The sequence below is a fragment of the Ptychodera flava genome, chromosome 2 (assembly GCF_041260155.1).
Source record: "Ptychodera flava strain L36383 chromosome 2, AS_Pfla_20210202, whole genome shotgun sequence".
Taxonomy (NCBI): domain Eukaryota; kingdom Metazoa; phylum Hemichordata; class Enteropneusta; family Ptychoderidae; genus Ptychodera; species Ptychodera flava.
The window spans coordinates 33,174,741-33,201,401 of NC_091929.1; the positions used below are offsets into that span (position 1 = coordinate 33,174,741).

The 26,661-nt window shown below is 39.8% G+C and overlaps 1 long non-coding RNA gene across 1 annotated transcript; it reads left to right on the forward strand.

Moving 5' to 3' along the window:
• The first annotated feature begins 2,896 nt into the window (after positions 1 to 2,896).
• LOC139148020 (uncharacterized) lies at positions 2,897 to 11,463 on the forward strand. The gene is made up of 2 exons (XR_011555855.1): positions 2,897 to 3,559; positions 11,245 to 11,463. It is a non-coding gene; the product is annotated as an uncharacterized lncRNA (long non-coding RNA).
• The last annotated feature ends 15,198 nt before the right edge of the window (positions 11,464 to 26,661 follow it).

Genomic DNA, 26,661 nt, shown 5'->3' on the forward strand with positions numbered 1-26,661 from the left:
TACTACAAGTGACCTTGCAGCCAGCGTACAGTGTATATAGCCCTACACAGAAGTGTCAGAGAAAATGAAAACCTAATCATGTAAGAACACATCTGATACAGAATAAAATGTAATCATGTTGATTGATATGAGGGGCTTAATTACATACAGATACATGTATATGTAGCATCACACTTAAATAAAAAATACTACGGTAACTTATGAATGTGGATTGTAAAAAGTTATAATAATTTTGGAAGGAACTTTGATGAACAAGTCTTTGAACACATACCCCTCTTGTTAAACTGGTATACACTTCAAAGGGTTTTAGAAGATGAGGAAAATGAACAGTTGTGAATGACAACAAAATGGACTGCAGAGTGCCCTGTGTGGAGTTTCCATAAACAATTAAATTTTCAATTCTGTTTATTAGTCCCTACATGTATGGAAATACATGTTGTGTGCTAAAAAATTTTATGTGACTTTGTAGCTGCCACAGAAACCTATGAAGTCACTGAGGTGAAAAAGAATGTGATTGTTAGAGTTTCATTGTTGTCCAAATTGTTGCTTCGTACTACTAATGTTGAATTAAGGTCAGCACAGATAGCTATTTTTGACCCCTAACTGTATTGAGAAAGTGTTAGATTAAATTATTCTTCAAGCATTTAATACTTACATGTATATTGCTGTCTACAAGAAAGAACACATTGTCTACAAGAGAGAACACATTGTCTCCAATCTACTGTCACAATATCCTTGCCATGTTACAACAATTAAAAGCATCCAACTACACTTGGCTCCTTCAGTTCTAGCCTGAGAAAAACAGTAGCCATCTAACGAAGCAAATACTGCAAATGATCAGTTGAAATATTGTGACTGCTTAAGGATTGATGTAAAAAAGTGTTATGTTAACCCTTTTCCTGCCAGACAGTATCACTTCCCCATCAGCCAAGTCAGTAAAAAGCGGTATTGAGCCAAAACATGACGTATTTTCACCCACTTGGCTTGGTATGTTAAAGCATCTTTGGTAAAAAAAATCAAGTTTATAGAATTTATGTTTTCAACAGCCTTCAAATGTACAGTATTATGTTAAAATACACCATATGGAATATGTTGTGTTTCATTATTTTAACCATCTTGACCTGGTGGTGAAATATGGACTTGGCAGGAAAAGGGTTAATGTAATATCAATTTTCAGAATTGAATAATTTCTGCATGTTTATCATGGCCCATTTGCAAAATGTTGAAGATTCAACGAAATGGCCTTTTTCTATTTAAATTTTATTTTTTTTATAAAAGTATATCAATGCTCTCTTTTGACAGTAAGCATACATGTATCAAAGTAAACATGATTTCATCTTTTGTTTTGGTTTACAGAGTTGAAATAAAAAATAATTCAATCATATGTGAGTTGTACATGTAGATATACATGTACATGTATGGGTCCTATCTCAGCCACCAGCAATTAATCAGATTGTGAAAAAAAATATTGCACATTAGTACTCTGCCACAGAACAGTGTATAGAATTGAATGAAATTAGTTTCTAAATGTGTAACAACAGATCTTGACAAGCTAAAAACCCACAAAAACTAGACTGAATTGAAAAGTCTGAAACTGTACGTAATTAGTATTGCCAAACAAATTCCTGTATAACTGCTACATATAAAAAAGCTACATGTATTTAACTACATGTATACAAGTATGAGTTAAAGACACCCCTTAGGGTCCTTGTTTCAATATTCAAAGCAACTGAACTAGTATTTTGTCAGGGGAATTTCTCGTATCTTTGACCATGACTTCAATCTTACTGTACATGTATCAAAAGATGTCAATTTGAATTTGTTCGCTACATGTATCCATTCTAAACCAAATTGGAGAAAAAACTCTGTGACAATGTTCTTAAATCAATGAAGTTGAAAGCTTCAAACATTTTTGAGTATTTGTAGAATCTACCTAAACTATAGTCCCTTGATTTTCTTTGACATATGATGTAGCTTTTCCATCAAGGTTTGACTACTTACTCCTCAATATGGTCTTGAAGTCTTGGCAAGTATTCTGGGTCCCATCCGTTTTGTTTCCGTCATCAATCTCCTCTATCAACTCTACACACATATGAAGTACTGTTCATGTGCCCATGTAATTCTTTAGCCTCTATTGTGTTGTTGGTGTCCTTCTCATGGCAATGATCTACAATCAAAGATAATAAAACACACATATTAGTTGAGCCATACAAACCAAACAGCATACAAAATATGTATTGACATGTAATTGAAAGAAAAAACAAAAATATTTAAATTCACTATGTACCATGTGAATAATTACTCTCATTTTCAGTACTGTACACCAGAACATCGTCAGCTCAATTCTGGCTGTCTTCACATTCATGACCATTTCATAGATTTATATCATGACCCCTATGTGACTATGCTTCTATTTTTTTGTTTTTGGTGAGGGGTCCAAGGGAAAGTAGATCCAGCAGTTTAGTGAAGGTGTAATAAGTTGTTTGTCTCAAAGCAACTGACACTGGCATTTCAGTACAGTATTATAGCTGGCTGTCACATGTACCTGAGTAGTAAAGAAAACGTGGACAACTGGGATGAAGTAAGAATTTTACACCCCATTTTATTCATTTATCTACATGGAGCGAAGGAAAAATTAACCATCCATGTAACTAAAGTATAACCCTGACCTATATACGAACTCACGCATGCGCAACAGGGGTTTGGCGCAGCAGTGCATTGTCCTGAACTAAGCGGGGAAATTCCCTGCTGAGCATGTTTATACATGTACGGGAAATTCCGTGTGAGTCATCACCATCAAACTAGCCTATATAAAGGAGCCCCGTTGTCAGTCCGCGGCCGCCGTCGCGAGTCTAGCTGATGTTGAACATGAAGTTCCTATCGGTGCGAACTAACTTTCATATCCATTCAATCCATAATATCGTAGATATCGCTCCAGAGGTGGACTAAATCCTTCTTGTTTTTGAATTTCTAGCGCCTGATGAAATATGTCCTGAATAAGTTCTGACCCCGGAGCCTCCTCGTTCCGAAGGGTTGCGCCTTTTTCTTGTATTTGTGTAAGCAGCTGTTTATATTGAACATAATAATGTTTATATTTCTCTCGTCTCTTTGCTACACCCGTTTTCCCTTGTATTACATCAATAACAACACCTGGTATAGGAGTTAAGGCTAACAGTACCGGAACTGTTGGAATTGCTGCTATGACAGCAGAGCTTACAAGAATTCCCTTAGTAATATTGAGAGCCATATCAATTCGACCCATTAATTTATAACTTCGTCGATATGCAGCACTTGTTCTTTCTATGTAATCAGCCAATTGTTCAACGCTTTCAACAACTGAGATGTGCATTTTTACTGTATATGTAAGGGGGATAAAAAATAATTGTAGTAATATAGAAAGACAATATGGCAGAAGGAGGAGAAGATATACCACTCCAGGATTTCGATGATGCAAATTTGAATGATGATGATGATATTACTGAAACATCCTTTATAGGCGATGATAATACCCTTGCGGAAGCCAGCCCTTCCCAGGCCATCTCAAGCGACAGACCCGCAGGTGAGTTGTTGATTGGACAGAGAGGACGAATTACAGATATAATGGCTAACCAATACTTAGATAGTAATAGGATTACTGATGTGTATAAACGAGAATTAATGCATACGAATGCTAGTATTAGGGATGGAGAGCTGTATTATCGAGACGCTAGGCTGACATATAATAAAGGCAAGAAGTCTTTAATGTCTCCTCAATAAAAGGTAAGGGAGCTGCAGAATTTAAAAAGAGATATATTAGAATATCCACCAGAAATGGTAACACAATTGACTGATAATGAAGCGAAAACATTAATGAACAGGCAGGCCGATAGACTGAAACCCTACGACATTGGACGACTCAGAGATAGAATAACAGATTTACGAGTAAATTTTAGCGATAATGCCGATGAAATACATACTATAGAAAATAAAATCGATGAATGGAATAATCTAAACCCTGACTACAGAGCTTTTGTTGATGAATTAAAGATGGCGAATATGCGTCTTAATGAGCTTTACAATGAAAGAGATAAAATTACGTCAAAGCAGACAGAACTTACACCCGAACTCAGAACAAGACTAGCTAAAATTAATGATCGAATTGAAGTACAACATGATATGATCAGTGGGGCACGTGAAAGACTGGCGTCGACTAGGTCTCTTCGTGATGTAATTTCCGATCCAGAATTGTCACTCAGGCTGAAGCTGACAGAGTTATTTAAACGGAATGGTATTACAATTGCTGCAATACTGACTGCCCTTGGAATGACAATATCAACAATTGCCCTGGCTGTGACTAAAGGAGGAGGAGGAACTGGAGCAAACACAGGAGGTTCAGGTCCGCCCAAAGTATATTGTTATGTAGGTCATTTCCCCCCACACTCATCATGACCTGAGTTCAATTAGTCTAGAACATTCTCAAGGTCACTGCCCTTGATGACCTAACAACCTTGAATTCAATTAGTCATGTTTGGAATGTTCTGGAAAGTTGATTAGTTGTGTAAGGGAGATAATTTTAGAACAGTAATTAGCATGTCAATAAAAGTTCTAGATTGTTCTTATATGCCTTTATAAAAGGGACGTGCTCAGCTTCCAGTCAGACTTTTGGGATCGTGTCTCTTGTGTGTTACTAAACTCCAGCAGTAGTCATTCTCAAGACTTTTCAAGACCTTCACTGTCAACGCTGGATTTATACTGTGGACTTTGTGTAGCTTCAAGCCTGCAAGCCAAGGACTGTTCATTCATCCGACTGACTGTTACAACTCTGAGACTGGAGCTTTGCCGTCCCAGCTGAGATAAGTAGTCTGTACACTTTAAAGCTTGTATTCTATCCCTAACTTAGCAATTAGTTTTATTTTCGTAATAAATTTTGTTTAAACGTTAACTGCTGAGTTCACCCTTTTGTTCGTTTTCTCTGCACGTAACAAATTGGGGGCTCGTCCGGGAGACGAATATTTTGAGCCGTTTGACAACATTTTGCCTGCCTTTTTCAAAAACTACAGTATACTGTGAACTCAGCGAAATTTAATCATGGCGGAATTTAAACCAGAGGAAATGGATGACCTTGATCAGGACACATTTGATTCTCTCAGAAAAGATGACCTCATAGCACTGGCCAATTTCCTCAAAGTAGAAGTCAAAAGATCTATGCGCAAGAGGGAAATACAGTACCGTATTGCCAAACATCTAGTTGATTTAGGCCAATTTGAGGAATCCACCCTGAAAGATTATGAGCCCGAGTCTACCTCTGAACTCAGAAAATTAGAATTAGAAATGCAGACAAATTTGGAGATCAAGAAACTAGAATTACAAATGGAAAAAGAGAGACAGGCATTAGAAAAGAAAAAATACAAATGCAGTTAGAAATGGAAGAAAGACAGAGAGAAAAAGAATTGCGATTAGAAGAACAGCGATTACAGGTAGAAATAAAACGTTTAGAGCTTGGACAGTCAGGAAAATTCTTCCCTTCAGACAAGTTTGACATCACTAAGCATTTCAGGTTAGTTCCCCCTTTCCAAGAAAGGATGTTGATAATATTTCCTTCATTTTGAGAAAATTGCTCAGAGTCTGAATTGGCCTAAGGAGTCCTGGTCTATGCTTTTGCAGAGTGCTTTGGTGGGTAAAGCCAGAGAAATTTACATTCAGTTGTCAGTAGAGCAGGCTTCAAATTATGATTCTGTGAAGGAATTAATTCTCAAGGGTTATGAGTTGGTGCCTGAAGCGTACCGTCAGAAATTTAGGGATTGTGAGAAGGTGAAGGATCAAACTTATGTTGAATTTGCTCGAACAAAAGAACAACTGTTTGATCGTTGGTGTTCTTCTGAAAAGGTCAGTCAGAATTATGACAAATTACGACAACTTGTTTTGATTGAGGAATTTAAAAGGTGCATCGGAGTGACATCAAGACGTTTATCAATGAACAAAAGGCAGATACATTGGAGGTTGCTGCACGTTTGGCCGATGATTACTCATTGACTCACAAATCTTCATTTCTCAGCAAACCACCCCAGTCCTTTTCATACAGAAACAATGCAGGTAAATTTAACTCGTCCTTGTCATCCAAGAATTTTTCAAAGGAGAGTAGAAAATCAAATGACAACAGTTCACAGAGTTCAAGTAACACTCCCACATCATCAGATCCCAAGTCTCAATCTCCTTCTGACAAACAGTTTGGTACACTTTCTTGTAATTATTGTAAGAAAGACGGCCATTTAATGTCAGAGTGTTTCAAATTGAAAAGAAAACGTGAAGGTCAAAGTGGTCAAGTGGATCTAAGCCAACCGGCTTTATTTCTTCATCAACTCAATTAGAGTCTAATAATGTGTGCAACACATTTTCTGAGGTTAAACCCCTCTTATCCCCAATTAATGAGGTCAAGGTCAATTCTTCTCAAGATAGCATTATGGGTATTTTCGAGCCATTTATTCATAATGGTTTTATATCACTTTCTAGTGATTTGTCTTCCGCTACCCCTGTCAAAATTTTAAGAGATACCTGGGCTTCCCAGTCTCTTTTGTTGGCAGATACCCTGCCGTTTTCTGAAAAGTCATTTTCAGGTTCTAAAGTTCTTATTAAGGGGGTAGATTGTAATGACTACATTCCTGTTCCTCTCCATAATGTCTATTTGTCTTCGGACTTTGTTTCTGGACCTGTGATTTTAGGTATTAGGCCTTTTTTGCCTTTTGAAGGGATTCACCTTCTTCTTGGAAACGACCTTGCTGGGGACAAGGTCATTACTAATCCACTTGTGACTGATAATCCTAGTTTAGATCAGGATCCAGAGCCAATTGAACAAGAGATCCCCGATTTATTTCCTTCATGTGCCATTACTCGAGCCATGTCAAAGAAAACTTCTGAGAATCAAAATACTCTCAAAAATAATGTCACAGATGTTGACTTAATGACACCTTTCTCAGTCAGGTGTTTGACACGGATCATTCCGTTATCCCTCGTGGATTTGAAACTTCCAGTAAAACTTCTGCTGACCAAAGTCAGACATTTTCTAGATCAAATCTCATTGCAGAACAACACAAAGACCCAGATATTTTGTCTTTGTTTGACAGGGTAGATGATGAAGGTAAAACTTCAGATAGCTCTGTTTCCTATTATACAAAGTCTGGTATTCTCATGCGTAAATGGAGACCTCCAGATGTTTTGGTTGATGACGATTGGGCTATAAAACATCAAATTGTGGTTCCAAAGCCCTACCGTGCTGAAATATTGCGCCTGGCCCATGAAACCCCCTGGGCTGGTCACTTAGGAGTCAGGAAAACTTATCATAAAATTCTCAGTCACTTTTATTGGCCTAATCTCAGGCAGGATGTAGCACATTTCTGTAAAACTTGTCACACATGTCAAATGGTAGGAAAGCCAAATCAGACCATTCCAAAGGCCCCTTTACAGCCAATTCCTGCATTTCAAGAACCATTTAGTAGGATACTAATAGACTGTGTTGGGCCCCTACCAAAAACAAGATCAGGAAATGAGTACATGCTGACAATAATGTGTACATCAACTCGGTTCCCAGAAGCCATACCACTGAGAAATATAAAGACAAAGACTATAGTGAAAGCTTTAGTCAAATTTTTCACTTTATTTGGCCTCCCTAAATGTGTCCAGTCCGATCAAGGCTCCAACTTTATGTCTGGAATTTTTCAACAAGTAATGGATCAGCTAGGCATTAAACAGTATAGGTCATCCGCCTATCATCCAGAAAGTCAGGGTGCTCTTGAGCGATTTCATCAAACTTTGAAAAACATGATTAGGACCTACTGTTTTGACACAGAGAAACAGTGGGATGAAGGAATTCATTTTTTGCTCTTTGCTGTTAGAGAGTCAATTCAGGAGTCTCTTGTTTTAGCCCATTTGAGCTTGTATTTGGACATACAGTCCGTGGCCCACTTAAGCTCGTTAAAGAGAAATTCCTATCAGACGATGATGATTGTCTGAATATTTTGCAATATGTGTCAGATTTTCGTACAAAACTCTCTAAAGCATGTGAATTAGCCAGAGAAAATCTTGAGTCATCTCAGCAGTCAATGAAAAACAAATATGATAAAAACACCTCAAAACGGAAGTTTGAACCAGGTCAAAAAGTTCTTGTTCTACTTCCGGTTCCTGGCAAACCACTCCATGCTCATTACTTTGGGCCATATCTAATTGATAAGAAATTGAGCGATTTAAATAACATCATAAAAACACCTGAGAAGCGAATTAAAACAGCTATGTCACATAAACATGCTTAAGCCATATTTGGATAGGGATAACCCTATTATAACTCAGCCTGTCAGTGCAGTCAGTTCAAACCATTATGAAGATAGTGATACTGAAACTGACTTGAGTGAAAATACTCTAAACTCAAAGCTGGGCTCGGTCAAGCTTCAGAACTCAGAAATCCTGGAGAATCTTGAGTCTACAAAGTTGGCACACCTCCAGCCATCACAACAACAACAGGTGAAAGAACTGCTCCACGAATATAAACACCTGTTTAAAGATGTTCCAACGAGGACAAACGTCATCTATCACGACGTTGATGTTGGGGACAGTAAGCCTGTAAAACAACATCCATACAGACTGAATCCAACAAAAGCGAAATATCTCCAGGAAGAAGTCAAATACCTGCTGGACAATGACTTTATTGAACCCAGTAAAAGTAACTGGAGTTCGCCGTGCATACTTGTTCCCAAATCAGATCACAATTATCGTATGTGCACGGACTTTAGGAAGGTCAACACTTTAACAAAGACAGACACTTTCCCAATCCCGAGGATTGATGACTGCATCGACCGAGTGGGAAAAGCCAAGTATGTGACGAAATTTGACCTACTGAAGGGATTTTGGCAAGTCCCTCTGACGGATCGTGCTCGTGAAATATCCGCCTTTGTTACACCAGACGGATTGTTCCAGTACAAGGTGATGCCATTCGGAATGAAGAACTCTCCGGCAACGTTCCAACGGATGATCAACGACGTCATATCCGGGCTAGACGGATGTGCAGCTTACGTTGACGACGTCGTCCTGTATAGTGACACCTGGGAGGAACACATAAAGCTCATGCGGAAGTTCTTTGAGAGACTGAGCAAAGCAATGTTGACTGTCAACCTTGCCAAATCTGAGTTTGGTTGGGCGAGGGTAACTTACCTCGGACATACTGTAGGACAGGGTGAGGTAAAACCTGTTGATGCCAAAATCAGTGCCATTTCAAGTTTTCCCATACCAAACTGCAAACGACAACTGATGCGCTTTCTCGGTATGGCTGGTTACTACAGAAAATTCTGTCCAAATTTCTCCACAATTACTGAGCCTTTGACTAACTTACTTAAAAAGAAAGTAAAGTTTGTTTGGTCAGAGCAATGCCAACAGGCATTTGATACACTTAAAGCCATACTGCAAAGTGCTCCAGTGTTGTCTGCACCAGATTTCACTTTGCCATTCAAATTAGCTGTAGATGCTAGTGATACGGCTGCTGGTGCTGTTTTATTGCAAGAGGATAGTCATGGGATAGATCATCCTGTTTGCTATTTTTCACGCAAATTTAACAAATCCCAGAGAAACTACTCTACAATTGAAAAAGAGTGTTTATCTTTGATATTAGCTTTACAGCATTTTGAAGTTTATGTTACTTCTTCAAATCAGCCAATAGTGGTTTATATTGATCACAACCCTCTTGTTTTTCTGCAGAAATTTAAAGGCAAAAATCAGAGATTGCTAAGATGGAGTTTAATGTTACAGGAGTTTAATCTTGACATTAGACATATCAAAGGCAGAGAAATTTAATTGCAGACTGTCTCTCTCGTATTTAGAGTTTATTGTTGTTCACTTTCAAGAAATTTTACTTTAGAGAAAAAAAAAAAAAAATTGAGTACTGAAATCTTTTTCAAGATTACATTTGTAAAAGAAAGATTTTTCTTTGAAAAATTTTCTTTTTTTGAAGAGGGGGTGTGTTATGTAGGTCATTTCCCCCACACTCATCATGACCTGAGTTCAATTAGTCTAGAACATTCTCAAGGTCACTGCCCTTGATGACCTCACAACCTTGAATTCAATTAGTCATGTTTGGAATGTTCTGGAAAGTTGATTAGTTGTGTAAGGGAGATAATTTTAGAACAGTAATTAGCATGTCAATAAAAGTTCTAGATTGTTCTTATATGCCTTTATAAAAGGGACGTGCTCAGCTTCCAGTCAGACTTTTGGGATCGTGTCTCTTGTGTGTTACTAAACTCCAGCAGTAGTCATTCTCAGACTTTTCAAGACCTTCACTGCCAACGCTGGATTTATACTGTGGACTTTGTGTAGCTTCAAGCCTGCAAGCCAAAGGACTGTTCATTCATCCAACTGACTGTTACAACTCTGAGACTGGAGCTTTGCCGTCCCAGCTGAGATAAGTAGTCTGTACACTTTTAAAGCTTGTACTCTATCCCTGACTTAGCAATTAGTTTTATTTTCGTAATAAATTTTGTTTAAACGTTAACTGCTGAGTTCACCCTTTTGTTCGTTTTCTCTGCACGTAACAATATACAAAAGCGAAAGAAATTGTAAAGCAATTTGGCGAATGGTTAAAAACATTGGCCGCAAAAAGTGCTGCTGCAATACCAGGTTTAATCGGCTCCCTTGTTAGTTTTCTATTAAAAACAGCAGGATCGGTGGTCGGATTTGTTGGAGAACAGCTATGGATATTTTTAACTGGATTAACATTAGTCATTATAAATAAAATTATGTATTAATATATCACCCCCTACAGCATCGACATGTTTGGTGAAAAGAATATTGCAAAGTTTCTTTCTAAAAATAAAGACCTGTTTGGTTTCTCTGTCGAATTGGAATGGTGCAAACTCCGACGAGTAAATCGACATATACTTCGAGCAAATCCAGGTGTCCGACTCAAAGATGATAATCTATATCATAACATATTAGCTTTCGTGAAGGAATGTCAAAAGACTAACTTCTTTAAGCGACTAGAATTCATAGCTGTATTCCAGGATACTGAGGATGACCAAGAGGCTCATCATCTCCAAGAATATTGGGTTCTTCGATTGATTCGCGACACAGGTAATCGATTTATCTTTCAAGCAGACGGAAATATTTATGTAAAGATGTGATTTGAATTTTTCTTCTAAGTTATTATATACATGAAGTGAAATGTAAGATGTGATTTATTTTCTTTTTTTCTTCTACTATATACATTACACGAAAAATGGGGTACGATAGAACATTATCACCGACTTTCACCAACCGAATACCGAATGGAACGAAGTCAGAAAGAACTCATCATGTGATTGCTCATAATCCAAGTGAGGCAGATCCAGGCCAGACACTTATCATACGATGTCCAAAGTTAGAAAGCGGAGTACTCTTAGTTCCAGATACTTTCGACCTGGTTTTTGATCTCGAAGTAATGGGAGGTGGAACTACCCGTGTAGTACAAAATGTTGCAAAAAATTTGGTGGAGAGTATGAAACTCACATTTGAGGGCCAGGCACTTTCCGATTTGAGTAAATATAACCTCATTGAATGCTATCGTGATCTCTTCAAACATAAAAAGGAGAGATCGAACATGACACTGTATGGAATTCAGAACGAAAATCTAAGAAAATTGAGAAGTGGCGGGCCGATGCAGATGCCGCCGTCGTGGGCGATAATTTACTTTTCGACACATATAAACAAAATATGCTATTTGTCTCACTCACCCCCTCATAACAGGCCATGGAGTTGCATATCCAAAAGCGTTAGGGAGTCATATTGAATGGGAAATTACGTTGGCACCCGCCCCCCAATTACTTGTCAGTAATAAACTGATTACAACCAATTATAAATTAAAAAACATTCAAATGGAATACGAGACAATTTCTGACCTCGATCTCGCGAGGTCAACTGCTGGTTATTACAACGGTGGAAAAAGTTACCTTTACGAGCATATACATTATTTTAGAAAAATCCCATTCAAAGAATCGGACACGGTTATCAATGAAAATATAAATGTACCACGACGTAGCATTAGAGGTATCGCTATACTCTTCACTAAAAATCAGAATCAGTCAGAACTGAACAGTGAACTTTTCTTTAACCCATCCATTGAATCTGTGTCTGTAATGATTGAAGGCATTGCAAATAAAGTGTACGCTCAGAAGATGATACCAAGACAATTTTGGCGAGAGGTGCGACGGTATTTTGCTGAAGATAAAGATTGGTGTGAAATTGATATAGATGAGGCCGATTATTTGAAGAATAAATTCTGTCTGTTTATCGATCTGCGTAGCTTTAAAGATATTGAGTTTCATGGAAATGGTTTAAAAGTAATGAACACAAAGGACGGAATTCAACTTGAGATCCTGAAGAAAGATACCGCGTGGGTTGGCGATGACGCTCACAATGATAATATATTTGCCCACATTTATGTTATCAGTGATGCCCTGGTCTCTATTGAAAATAGTAGATTAAAGTCTTTACAATTTTAAACCGTAACCATGACCCGTCGTCCGTCCTATCGGCCATGTTTCTGCCAACCATTCGCCCGTGTCTGGATTATATAGCTGCACACGTTTGATATCATTTGGCGCCATCATGATTTTACTACGCTTTTCACTACGGATTTCTCCAGCCTTTTTCCGTACAAACTGTACAAACTGTGCCGGCTCCGGCTTCTTCCCAGTTTCAAATAGATCTTTATAATCTTCAAAGTTCAAATGTTTTCTAACACAAACATCTTTCACCCTTTATTTTTTTCGCGTCTCCGAAGTTGGAGTTCGAAAAGCATACACTTTCGAGCGTATGCCAACAAAATCAAGAATAGGTTCACCATTCAACTCATCTTTAAATTTACCTATCACTTTTTTATTAATCTTCGGAAAGTTGGGTCCGGAGCTCATCCCACTAGTATCATATATAGACTTCTCACCATTCTTTTCAACATCTTCCCGAACTATATCATTGAAAGTTACGTCCGGGTCCGGGGAGGGTATTGGCACACTGTAAACAAAACTGTCAGTATCCATGTAGGCTAATCGTATTCCAGGGAACTTGACCCGAAAGTAATTGTAATGCGTCTCATACATAAGCAGCTTAGAAAGTTCCAGTACTGCGGCGCCGATGAAACTGGTTTTACATATCTATGCTCATCCGTTTTCAGTTCCAGTAGGGCACTGTCGCAGGAATCACCATCCTCTTCGGAAGTTATGAAAGTTATATGTTTCATCTTTGGATTATACTTCTGAATCTTTTTACGTCCACTATCCGTGCCGTTCCAGTCCGAAACAAATTTAAAGTCTCTGTACTTTCGAACATCTTCTATTGTCTTACCGAACATTGCATTATTCATCAGCTTATAGAAATTCTTTTCGAAATCTGTCCTCCCCTTTGCCCTCATTTTAGTGTTAAAGTCGATATATTTCGCGAGACATGGAGCTTCATCGAAAGCAAGCACCCGATAAATCTTTTTCAATCTCATTCCCATCCGAAGATAGAATTCCAGCAACTTGTAGTGTAAGACATAGGACTCTCTATCCATCACACTTGTAATCAGTCGACCGCCCTGCCTCGAAATTCATAGTGATGCGTGCTAATGGCAAATCGCTGTGTTCTTCATGTAATTCGGCTGGGTATTCTAAGTCTACTTCTAGAAAACTTGGTGGAAAGGTGGAACCAGGTCCCCACGCTCCGCCAGCTCGGGCCCCCGCTCCGCCGGCTCCGCCTTCCCATTCCTCCCACTCTTCCATCGTCATCCAATGAAGTCCGCCCGTAGGCATTGCCTGACTCATTGCCCAGCCGTAGAGATTGTTTGCATCGAGATATTTTATTTCGGTCACCGGCTTCTCTGGATCGTAATTCCCGCCGGCGGGCCAGCGTAAGCAGGATGATTTGTCTGTAAATAATGAATATTACACTGGCTGATACCTCCTCGTATTCCCCGTTGTACGAAAGTCATCTGCTCAGCATCTTGAATGAGCCCAAACTTATTACCCGTGTAAAGTAACATAGCATCCCATGTCAAGCCAGGCGCTGACATGTAATGGGCCGGATCTAACTTATATGCTTCTAAACATGTGTCGCGGAAATTTTCGAATATATTTGCAAGAAGTAGAACGTCCGTCTCACAATAGAATTCCATATAATCACGAATCGTTTTACATCCAACTTCGTCCCATACTCTTAATGCATGTTCGTAATCAGACTCTGAAATCCCCTCTTCCGTCAATTCGCTATAAAATTCCCCCCTCTCCGGGAGCTCCCCCTCTCCCAGTCTGTCAACCGAGTCTAAATATTCGTAGGGGAAGAAACCTTTCGCCCTTTGAATGTCCGGGTACGTAAGTGGTACTGCCGTCCATCCGTGGTCCGGCACAGTTTTTGCCAACTTCGCCAATGACCCCATCATCAGCTGAGCACTGTCCATAAACTTTATAGAAAGAAACGTCTCTTTATCTCCCTCTTCCCTCCGGCAACAACAATTGAGGCGTGAAAAATAAATGTTTTCGAGAGACCCATAATTCCTCCATTGCTCGTCTTAGCTATAATTTTAGGCTCTGGCCCCCTCCGGCGTCGATTTCATGTAATTCTTTCAAAATAAAAGAACCATCGTATCCCTTGAGGTTGTGAAAGTAGATAGGAATGGTTCTCGACGGCCGGCATCCTTCGCAATAGAAGGTCGCCTCCTCCTTCACTACTCGGTATCCTGCCGGCTCTCCACATGCAATACAGACTGGATCACATCCGTCGCGCCGGTAATTAGAAGGATCCCTCATCGGTATTATTTTCCAATAATACGATTTCGAATAATACTCGGCCCGTTCTTTCATATCCTTTAGAAAGTCTGTAACACAGGAGAGACCTGTGAATGTTCTTTTACCATAACAGTGGGCGGCCCGGGCCTCGTTCCGAAGGTCCCCCCACCCCCGTTCCACCATAACATACGAAAGACAAATTGGAATGTGCCGGCCGGTCCCCTTCTCAATAATTGCCTCAGTATCTGCATAGACGACGTAGGGAGAAGGAACCTTCTTCCGATGTCCTTCAAATTGACACACTTCCTTAGGAAAATCTGGCTGGGCAGTGTCTGTTCCACAGTATACCTGATGTTTTTCTAATTCTTCTGTTGACTTAAAACCTCTTTTACAAACCGGGCAAATACACTTCCGTCTGCGCTCATTCTTTCGATTAGTACGAGAATTACGAAGGCGATTTTCCGCAGTAATTGGTACGAAGTGAGAACGGCCGCCGTCTTCGCCAACTATCAGTAAGATATTTGCTATTTGATTCCTATCGGCTCCGCCTTCGGAACGGGCTTCACCTTCCCCTATCGGAACGGTTCCGTCAGGGGCTCCGCCAGGGGCACTATATAACACAGTTATGTCAGACGGGGGAGCGGGATCATTTTCGTAGATCTGAAATACTTGAAGTTTGATGCCTGGATTTTGCTGCTCGAAGCGCCTGAATACAGTCATATCGGCGGGCGTGGGCGTGGGAATACCTTCCCAACAGTAGTCAGCCATAAATGGGGCGTACGTATTCCATTTTCTCCTTACCTGACCACATTTCTTTTCACGAAACCGGGATCGCTCAACTTTTAAACTTGCTACGATGGCGTATTGAAACAGTTCTCGCTGCCCGAAGGTAGCACCAGATCGCTCACACAATGCTTATTTTTTAACCATCCGGGAAGTTGGACTGCGCCAGCCCCCCCTTCGGAACGCGTTCCAGCCCCGAGTAAAACTTCTACTAGAATTACTTCAAAATTAAGTATCTCCTCGAGAACGAGACCAGAACCCTGTATCAAGCATACGAACTTGTATCAAGCATACGATCGTAGCGATCTATTAATTGTTGCCCCACATCCAATCCCGATCCTCTTACATCTTTTGTGTATGTATCTTTTAATTTAACAGGCAATATACGAATTTGTGTATTACCAGTTTTCGGATCCGATAATTTGACTTCCATTTCGGTAAAAACAGAGTACATCTTTCGTTCCGAATGGACCATACCTTCAATATCAACCAGCTCCCCGATATCCTTGACTCGCTTGACTTCAGGAAATTTTTTTTGTAAAACTGCTCCCTTGAATGCTGTATGTAATCGACGGGCCATCTTTATGATATATACTATCCTAAAAATTTTTAAAATGAAAAAATAATTATTCTATGATAGGTCATCAAAATCCACTATAATATTTTTGTCAGCATTTATTTGTTTATATATCTCACCTAATCTTTCTAAGTCGACTAGTTCTTCCACATCTTGAATTTCTGGTTTATTAGGCGCAGCACAAAATATTAATCTCTCAACAGTGAAAGAAAGAGCACGCTTACTTAAGCGCGGTTTAAATGCTAAGAATTCTATCTTACTACCTTTTCGGATATTACGAGGTACAATAGCAGGATTTTCTCGGACTGGTAGTAACGGACTCACTGTTTTAAAACCACAGTCAATTTCTTGAACCATATCAATACATGTAGCGAAATCGTGATTTCTCCCTCTCCCTCTCCCTCTTTTAAACTGAAATTTAAAATACCTCATGCCCGGCTGTGCCTCGCTCCCTCGCTTCTGATACACTTTAGATGGATTGTAAAATCCACAGGTCGTTCCGATAGGATTCTTGGAGTGAGCGGCCAGGCTTAGAGCATAACTTTTAGCAGTAGATGCATCGAAACTTTCACCTAGGGTACGGAATATTATTAAATCAGTAAACTTTTGAAGACTCAGTTGCCAACTGACACACACCCCATCACATGTAGCTGGATCTCCTCCCGAACCATATTTAGGTCCGATGTTGAAAACTACTTCTAGCTCACTGTCTACGTATATGAAAGGATCTACATATTCACCAAATACTAATTTGCCTCCATCATCAATTTTGATGTTTTCTCCGGTTTCAAGTATTTTTATTGCATCTGAAATAGAAAGGATTGTCATTGTCTTATCGTATATATCTTAATAAAAAAAATTTTAAAAAAATTTCTATGATATAGTATCCCAAAAATGTCATACATATTCATAAATGGACCAACTGGAAGTGGTAAGAGTTACGATGCAGTAAATTTGGATCCGTATCACGTACCAGAATTTGACACTAGTTTTTCCAGCAACATTGCCGACTTTTATAATGGGCGCCACGTTTCGATTGCCGATTTTCAGAACCAGTTTATAGAACATACGCTTAGTTTACAATGTCAGGCTGGGAGGAGGAGGGAGGAGGTTTCCTCCTCCCCCCTCCCTTCAGAACAATACATTATTTGTGACTCTTCCATAATTCAACATCTGACTTTTTCTCGAATCCGGGGCGTTTCCGTGGCAACGGAAGAAAAAAAGATTGTTTCTAGAGCATTTGACCATTTACCCAGTTTCATTATCATATTCAAAGATATGCCTTGGGATTATTGCAGGCGGAATGTGTTGACTCGAGCCAGGTCGTACGAAATCACCGGTACCGCCTTAGAAGAACTAGAAGAGATTCACAATAAGTTCAAACAGACTTTCTTAGAAATTTGCCACGACTACAGACTTCCATGTTTGGTAATTCGGAACGCTCTTACCCCCCTCGTTCTCAAGATATACTTAATCCAACAATTGATACCGAGACAGTCGGACCAGTAGAATATCCACGAGCTTTTGACTTTGGAATTGCATGGGGCAGCCCTTCGTACGCGATAGCGGCAGCCAGGGATTTTTAATAGACGGTTTCAAGGAGGAGGAACTTGAAAAAGCGTACTTCCCACCTGGTCAAGAACAACTAGAACAACCTCGAGTCTCACTAAAGAACCTACACAAACTTCTTAACGCTTGTGAATCTGTGTGTGCTTATAATGCTTCGTTTGACCTACGAGCACTTGACATTATGAAACCCTACGGTTCTGTAACACCGGACTTTGAAGTTACTTGTCTATGGCTTATGTCAGTTGTGTACATTATACTTCAACCAGAACTTATCGATAAAGCTGAAAAAGGGGGACTCGAAAGAACGGACTGTGGTAACATGAGAAGTCGTTTTGAAGATCTTGCAAACTTAATATGTTCAGGAACTGAGGGGGTACCACCTCATCCACATACGGCCGAAAAAGATGCAGTAAGTGAACATTACTTACGACAGTACATGATAAATACTTGGCCAGGTGGGGGGTGGAAGTGGGGTGGTAAACTGACACTTTCGGCTTTCAAGAAATTAAGACTTTTTCCATGGTACTTATTGAATAACTTTCGTAAATACTTACGTTAGTACTTACGTAGTACTTGACAAGTACCATGGACAGGAACTTACGAAGTACTTACGTAGTACCAGCACAGGAACTTACGAAGTACTTACGTAGTTCTAATAACATTTTCCTCCGGCTCCCAACTATTGAAACTTTCTGGATAACCTTTCCATTTTATCAGATAATATTTCTTTCCTCTAATTTTTTTCGTCTTCAAAATTCGTTCTACTCTGTACAGCTCGTCGCGTTCTGAAGGTGCGCTCTGAAGTTCATCGGAGTAGAAAGTGCCGAGTATTTCCTCTCCATTCAGATCTTTTATTTTGTAAACTGGTGGTGTTCCCAAGCCAGCTGCGTACACAACTTTTGAAACTACGAAAATCTCCTCTGTCCAATTTGGTAAATATCCTTTCTTGAAAGTGGTCTTGTATTTTGTAATTCGGACACGTTCTCCCGGCTTGAATTCAGGGTTGGCTCCCCCGGCTGCCAACTCAGGACCGAATAGTGTATAAAATGCCTGCCAATCGTTCTCCTCTGTTACGTCCCTGGGTTTCATTTTGATACTTCCGTGAACGGTGTTATTGTAATTCTCAAGAAGTTCTGGTAGAATAGAAAGCCATTCACGTGTCTGTTTATATGTGAAGTATTTCCACATCATCGTCTTAAGAGTCCGATTAAAACGTTCAACGACGCTAGCTTTTTTGTCACTGTAGGTGTGAAACCAGTGAATTCCCACCTCCTCCAACCACCCCTGCATTTTTCGGTTTGTAAATTCCCGCCCCTCATCTGTCTGAAGTTTGTCGGGCCTTCTCCCGGATTTCTTAATCACGTCTTGTAGCGCCTCTAACGTATCATCAGCCGTTTTTGACTGTATCGGCCTAGCCCATGCGTATTTACTGAGAACATCGATTACTGTTAGCATGTATCGAATGTTACGATTCTCTTTTGCGAACGGGGGAGGGAATTCCACGAGATCCGCTTGCCATTGAGAGTCTATCGATGTTACAAAAACGCGCGCCGCCCTCCGGAACGCGCCACGAGTACGAGGTACCGGTTTATGTAGATTATAAGTTAGCTGAGTTTTTAACCACTCCTGCACCTCTTTCTTAGTGACGTGGAGTCCGCTGGCCCGTGCTGCGTCATATAATTTTTGTGCACCTCCAAAACCAGTTTTCGGGTTGTAATATAATTCTCTAAGAGTACCTTCGGTAGAACCTTCGGTGCAGCCATAATTGCTATATTATACGAAAAATTTTATGTCGTACGGATTCCGTAAACGAAATACTAGTTTACTGAATGGCCTACTTTTCAATTGCTTGATTAGGCCCACGGCTTCCCGTTCTGACACCTCCATTCCATATTCTTTTATAATAGTTTTGTTGTCTATCTTGTTCGGTGTGTAAAATAGTACTAACATTTGTATGTTTTCCCTGAATGGTTTACTAATACTAGTATATTGTTGAGTCAGAACCCAGACAGATAATCCGTCATGTCTTGCGCTGAAACCAAGTTGAACTAAAACGTTATTGCGCTTCTTCATATCTTTGGACGAGGCGCAGTCATCGAGGATTATTAAAGTGTTCGTGCCGGCCCATTCTTTATGCACGTAGGTTAATGTATCATCCACTGCATCGAGTCCGACTGGAAATATAAACACATTATCATCGGTGAAAATGAATCTTCTATTATACGCTTTATTATTCATGAATGTTGGGCAAATGAATATCACATATTCGAATTTCCTTAAGTACGGACCGGTGAGGAGGTCCAACATAATTCTGTTTTGCCAGAATATGTCGGTCCAGTTATAATCATGTTGAATGGTGGGGTTACGTATATTGACATTTCCTCTGGATCTATATACTGTAAATTAATGAATCTCTTCTAGTTCTTTTAAGTTACTGGTTCGAGTTAGATGAAACCCAGTCACATCAACAGCATCTGAATGAACTATATAGTTAGTGACTTTATTCCAGTACCTACAATAGTAATGAATATTGCTAAAGATAACAAACCAATTTTACCATATTCGTGAATAGGGTCTACGCTGGTCGTAGATGCTGCCCGTTCCGGGGAGGGGAGGGGAGGGGACCGAATCCGAGTCGTGTCATTGTGAGGTGACTCTCCGGGCTCGTCCTGCCACTTCACAGGATCCCTCCCCTCCATCTCGTGTACAGCACTTTCTCGAACTTCCGTGTTTATATCACCGTTCACCCCGAAGGACATAGATTCTGTAGCGTATTGCAATTCATTATTATAACCCGAGATTGCCGGGCCCGAAAGGATGACCATCTCAGACGGTAAGAGAAGTAAATTGGGTGAGACTGCCATATCAAGTTTGACACCAGTATTCATTATTGTGTCTTGATATCGCCTATAACTGATTACTTTGTCGGTATTACGAATTTCATCTTCGAGGAGAACACCGAATTCTTTTCGGACTTGCTGTGCACTGCCAGTATCACCCACTATGGTACTACGAATATTTGCTTGTGCGCCGAGTATGCAATATACGTAGGCTTCAAGGCTTTCATTGAGGCGGGCGAGACCGGCCTTTGTTAGTCCCGAGTCTCCCTTCAGAGGAATGAAACTATTGTATTGTCCCTCCGATCCATCATTTCGGAAGAAATAATAGTGTGGTCTGTCTTTGTCGGGCAGTACATGTTTTTTCTTTCCAAAAATTGTATGTGTATAGAAAACCGCCTCCGTCGGCGGAGAGGAAAAAGTCATGACCGTTGTATATCGCTTTTGGCTGTCGAACGGGACCCACGATTAGTGTAATATTCATAACCATAACCAAGACCTTTATTTTGACCTTTTCGATAACGAAAGTCGGACTTCGTTGGACTTATATTTCCAAATTCGTACATAGAAGTTCATATTGGACGAGATTGTACGGATTGTCGCCCGCTTTGAAGGTGGGGGTATCGTCTGGAAGTGCAACCTGCCATTTCGTGAAGGATACGACGTATTGTAAAGTATACATGGAAACGGCAGAATGATCGTATTTGGGGCGGAAATTTCCCTCGAACCGAAGAGATGGGCGAATGATATACCACAACCAGTAGTGCTGCACCATACAGCGAAATTCAGTTGCTGGTCCCAGTATTTCATGTTTGGCCGCCCAGCCAGACATTACTTTCTTAGCTGATCGATGAGTGATTACTTATCTTTAAATACATCCCGTGGATGAAAAGTAAATTTTTCTGTCGGCGTTACATATATTTCTAAGTCCATGAGAATAGGTTTTATTCCTCCATTCGTTTGGAAGGGGGGGTATCAGCATGCTGTACTGTCGGTACGCTCGTCTTATTCAATTGAAAGCAACTGGGAATGCGTCTGTACTCATTATTCGTGTTTCTATATACATATAGATTTAAATGGAGGAGAATTTTCCCGGAATCCCTGTCGGTACGGTTCTGTTAGGGGTACTAACATTCCAGACTATGTTAATACTTTATTTCGGATTCAGGTTTAAACGAATTTTTTATTTTTACTAAGAATAGATAACATACTGCAAACAATGGAGAATTTAATAAAGTCATCGGCAGCGGCAAATATGGCAGCGCCCTACCGGAACGGTTCCCTATCGGAACGGAAGGGGCTTCGGCGCCTTCGGACAATAATCAATCCATAATAGAGACAAAACGTGAAAAAATACTCTGTGTCATCGCAAGTGGTCAAAGCAAGTTATTTTTTGGTAAGGAGATTACAGTTGCTGACGTAGAAAAATGGAAAGATGAAACGGTGGTTAAAGCCTTCAAAATGTACGAAGCGAAATACAGTTCTCTTATAAGTGATACCATCACTCAAAGTTTCATAGATCTAGGAGCCCGTGCAATCAGTCAGGTAGTTCCAATCGATGATCGAGATAACTATGCCACTGATCTTAAAAAGGATTTTATTCTAAACAGTGAAATAAACGATTATCAGGACGGATAGGGTACACATGGGGGCCCCTGATTGCTCTAATTTCCACCGGTTTAATTACGGGTAAACATTTAAATTTTAAAAAAATCGGGTTTAATATAGTACCTGAAATAAATGGATTCAACTTCGCCGACTCAGCAAACGGCTCCGCCAGGGACTCCGTCAGAACCCCGCCGACGGAGCCCACACCGCAAACGACTCCGTCAGGACGACCTTCCCTACGCCACAGCGCAACATAGAGAAAGTGACGTTACCGCCGAAGCATCCAGGGAGAGTTGCTGCGGGCAAGAAATTAGCGGAATGGAACAGGCAAAACAGGGAGAAGAAACTAAAAGCAATGGAGAGGGAGGGGGGGAGGGGAGTGATGCGGTAGCGACAAACTGTATAGCCTACCGCCTACAATGAAAGAACAGTGTGATAATAATTCACGCTGGTATAATAAATGTTATCTTGTTTTAGGAATTGTGGGAGTTTCATTGACTGCATTAGGGCTATATTGGGGGCGTGCTCGACATACCCCCTGTCCCGTTCGGCCTCCACAGAAAGCGAAAAAAACAGAGCACGTAGCGGCTCCCTCCGGAACAGTTCCGACGGAGGGAGGGGGAGGGGGAGGGGGAGGGGGAGGGGGAGGGAGAGGTTTCCAGCTCCTCTACATTGTATGAGATGGATTAACTCCCCATATTTTTTATTTTTTATTTTTCTATTTTATATACTAGTCAGCAATCATGGATATTAAAACAGTTGTAAACACAATGTACGATGGTATTGTAATCGCAGGACTTGCGATGGGATATCTTATGATCTCCAGCAAATTTCTGAAAATAGAGGTTGGCGATCCAAGTCGTCCAAATTTGACTCGATTGGCAAAATTAGGTGGTGCTACTGCTGCTGCGGTTGCAACCAAAGATCTCCTTGAACAGAAAAATATTATTCCTGCAGAACCTTATACTTCGTAATAATAATATTCATCGAACATTTATACTTAGTAATATATACAGCGCACAACAATGATCATTTGGATTGAAAGCCAAACAGGTGAACCAGTCACTGTTAATTTTTACCCTTGCATTGACACGACACAGTTTACGAAGATAAGACTGCTAGAGTGCGGACTATATAATTCATGGCATAACATAACATCGACGAATAATGTAATAAAATATCAAGAAGGTGACCAACCGAAGAAGACTAAATCAATACGTCCAGGTAACTACAATATCGATACGTTAAACAAAGCAATCGGGTTGAAGCAAAAAATTAATTTTGAAAAACATCTGCCGACAAACCACGTTCTTCTAACTTTGGCTAAAGATGTTAAAGTTTATTTCAATGCTACAGGTAGCTTCGCCAACGTCGTTGGCTTTTCAGATAAGCCAGAGGACAACCCAGTTATAAAAAGTACTATGAGTCCGAAGAAAGTGGATTTCTTAACAGTCACTAAATATATAGTTCATTCAGATGTAGTCGATGTTACTGGAAATTATGTTTCATTTGGTTCGGGTGCCTCCGGAGGATACATACAGGGGAAAGTATCGAACTGTTTACAAATACTTCCCATCCGGGATACGAGAGAAATAAGTGAAAAGGTTACTTACGATTTTAAAAACGGAGCAATTTCTATGCCATTGAGAAAAGGGGGAGATTACATGAATTCAATGCATATCTGGATAACAGATCAGGATGGGAACATGATCGATTTCAATAACTGGCCAATTAGCTTTTGTATTGAATTATTGTAGTCCCGAAGCGGGGCCCCCTACCGGTGCGTTCCGAAGGAACCCTATCGGAAGATAAACCATCCCACGACCAATCCTCCAGCAATATAGATCATCTCATATTTCTTTTGCTCAGGACTGGGCTGATAATAATCTGAGAATTGAACTGCCCCTTCGGAACGGCTTTGCACCGCTTCTGCTTCTTCCAGGATTTCTGCATCTGTATCTCTTAATTCTGCCGCAGCATGTGCATCCTTTGCTTGATTTTCTCTTTCCCAGTCAGCCTGTAGTAATCTTTTTTCTGACCAGACGTTGCGATCATGTTCAAATTTTTCTAATGCTTTATCATGTCGAACTTTCTCTTCAATAAGAGCCTCACCATTCCCAGAAAGCTTTTGTCCGATAATATTTCCTCCTGTGAATGCCGTTGCATTTAATACAGCACCGAGAACTGTCATTCCTATAGCTGAAGCCATGACTGTGTATTGTATATTACAAGGTATTATTTAATTTTCACTGTATATAGGTCCCTACGGAGTATGTCTGATCCAAGTGGCTTCGGTCTAGGTACAATTCGTATGCAAAATCTTGAGCTTGAAGATCTGAGTGATGTTAAAGTTAACAATAATACTAAGATGGCTGCTAATCATAATAAGGATTACGTCCTTCGTTATAAGACCGCGAAAAATATTTCGTTTTAGCCAATGCCGCGGTGCAATCCCACGAGCATGCTGTAGAATTTTCCGAACTTAAAGACATTGATGAAACTGTAATTGACGCCACAAAGGCTTCAAACGATCCTACTCCTTTTGCTCTGACATGGGATTCGGCTAGTCAGAAATTCATGCCTTATAATGTGCCGCGTAACATCTTAGATATATTGGATAGTGAAATTGCAGGAGGTGTTGCTGAACCACCAGGAACTCCGAATGTGATTTATTTTGATAGCAATGTAAACAAATATAAATTGTTAGATTTTCGTAGTTGGCTTACTCCTACGAATCCATACATTGCACTTCTTGGTATACCAATTCATCTTAAAATTAGTCCTCTTAATACAATAATGAAGGCAGATAATACACTAAGAAGGTGGATAACGAGGGGGAGAATTATTGCTCGTATACAGCTAGCGGAGTTCCAGTTAGATTATTTTGGGACACAACTTTAAAGAAACTGGGTCTGAAAAGTGACGGTGATGAGGCAGCTGTTCTCACTTTACAGACTGTAAATCAACAGATGACTGATAATATGAAAATACTTCAACATGGTACAGTTCTCATTAGATGTGTAAAGTTAGCTACTGGAGATGAATTTGACGATTTGGTTGGATATTATGCTATGAAAACAGATAACAGAACAACTTGTGATATTATCATAAGTATTGATAAAGATCGGGAGGGGAATGAGTATTGAATGTTTGTTGGTGGGAATAGAATAGAGAACGACTTAGGAACTACATTTGTACGTAGAGATAAAGAGTGAACACTTTAGATATCAGTACCATTCATCTGAAACGTCTCATATTATTTGAAGTAATGGTCTTCCGTCACATTTTAAGTTCAGAGGAAATTACTAAAATTTTATCTATCGGGTGAACAAGTTCGCACCGATAGGAACTTCGTGTTCAACATCAGCTAGACTCCGCGACCGGCCGGCCGGACTGACAACGGTGTAAAGTCCTTTATATAGGCTAGTTTGATGGTGATGACTCACACGGAATTTCCACCTTCCACCTTCGGAACGTGTATAAACATGCTCAGCAGGGAATTTCCCTGCTTAGTTCAGGACAATGCACTGCTGCGCATGCGTGAGTTCGTATATAGGTCAGGGTTATACTTTAGTTACATGGATGGTTAATTTTTCCTTCGCTCCATGTAGATAAATGAATAAAATGGGGTGTAAAATTCTTACTTCATCCCAGTTGTCCACGGTTTCTTTACTACTCACTCTGAACAGTGTAGTTTTTCACTTACTCTTTCATTTAAAACTCCAGAATTACCTTTGCAATTAAAATACCAGAGTATGAAAGACCTACTTATTGCAAGTGTTCAGCATCAAATGTATGTTTGACTAGTACACAACTGTACATGTACTATTTAAGTCTATTTATATTTCTCAGTTCACATTTAATTCATTTCTCTCTAATCATTTGAATATAATTAATGGAGAGCTCTTTTGTTAGTGTTAAATGAATTTACAAACATAAAATTTGTATATTGTGAAAGATAACGTGGTACTTTTGGTGAAAATATAGGCAATTATTCAGAGTGCAATCAGTTCAACAAACTTGTGGTAGGGAACATGTAAGAGTAGTTTTAGTTATCAAATGCTTCATTGCACCATGATGGATTTGTTTAAATGGCAAAGTTCTTGTCAGTTTTCTCAGGAAATTGCAAACTGTACACTACTTTTACATTGACAGTTTGCATCAACATGGCCTAATTAAATTTGAGGTTTAAAAGATACAATTTTTTGTGCATGTCTCTGAAAACCACTGTAAAAATGTACTTAAAGGTTTTCTTAACACAAGGCTAGACGACCTTCAGTGCTGGCAAAATTCTGGTGCCATAATGAATGACTCTGACTCTGTGAGCTGGAAAATTTCAGTGAAATCCTAATATATTTCATATACAAGATATTGGCAATGGGAGAAGTGGGCCTGAGAAACGCACATGCATGTACTGTAGAAGCAGAGGTGCAATGTTAAAAGAAAATGTACCTTGGTAATTTGCAATATTATACCATGTATGTCTGTATAATTACACAATGGAGTTAAAAAGACCTGAAGGGCGATGCTGAATGTA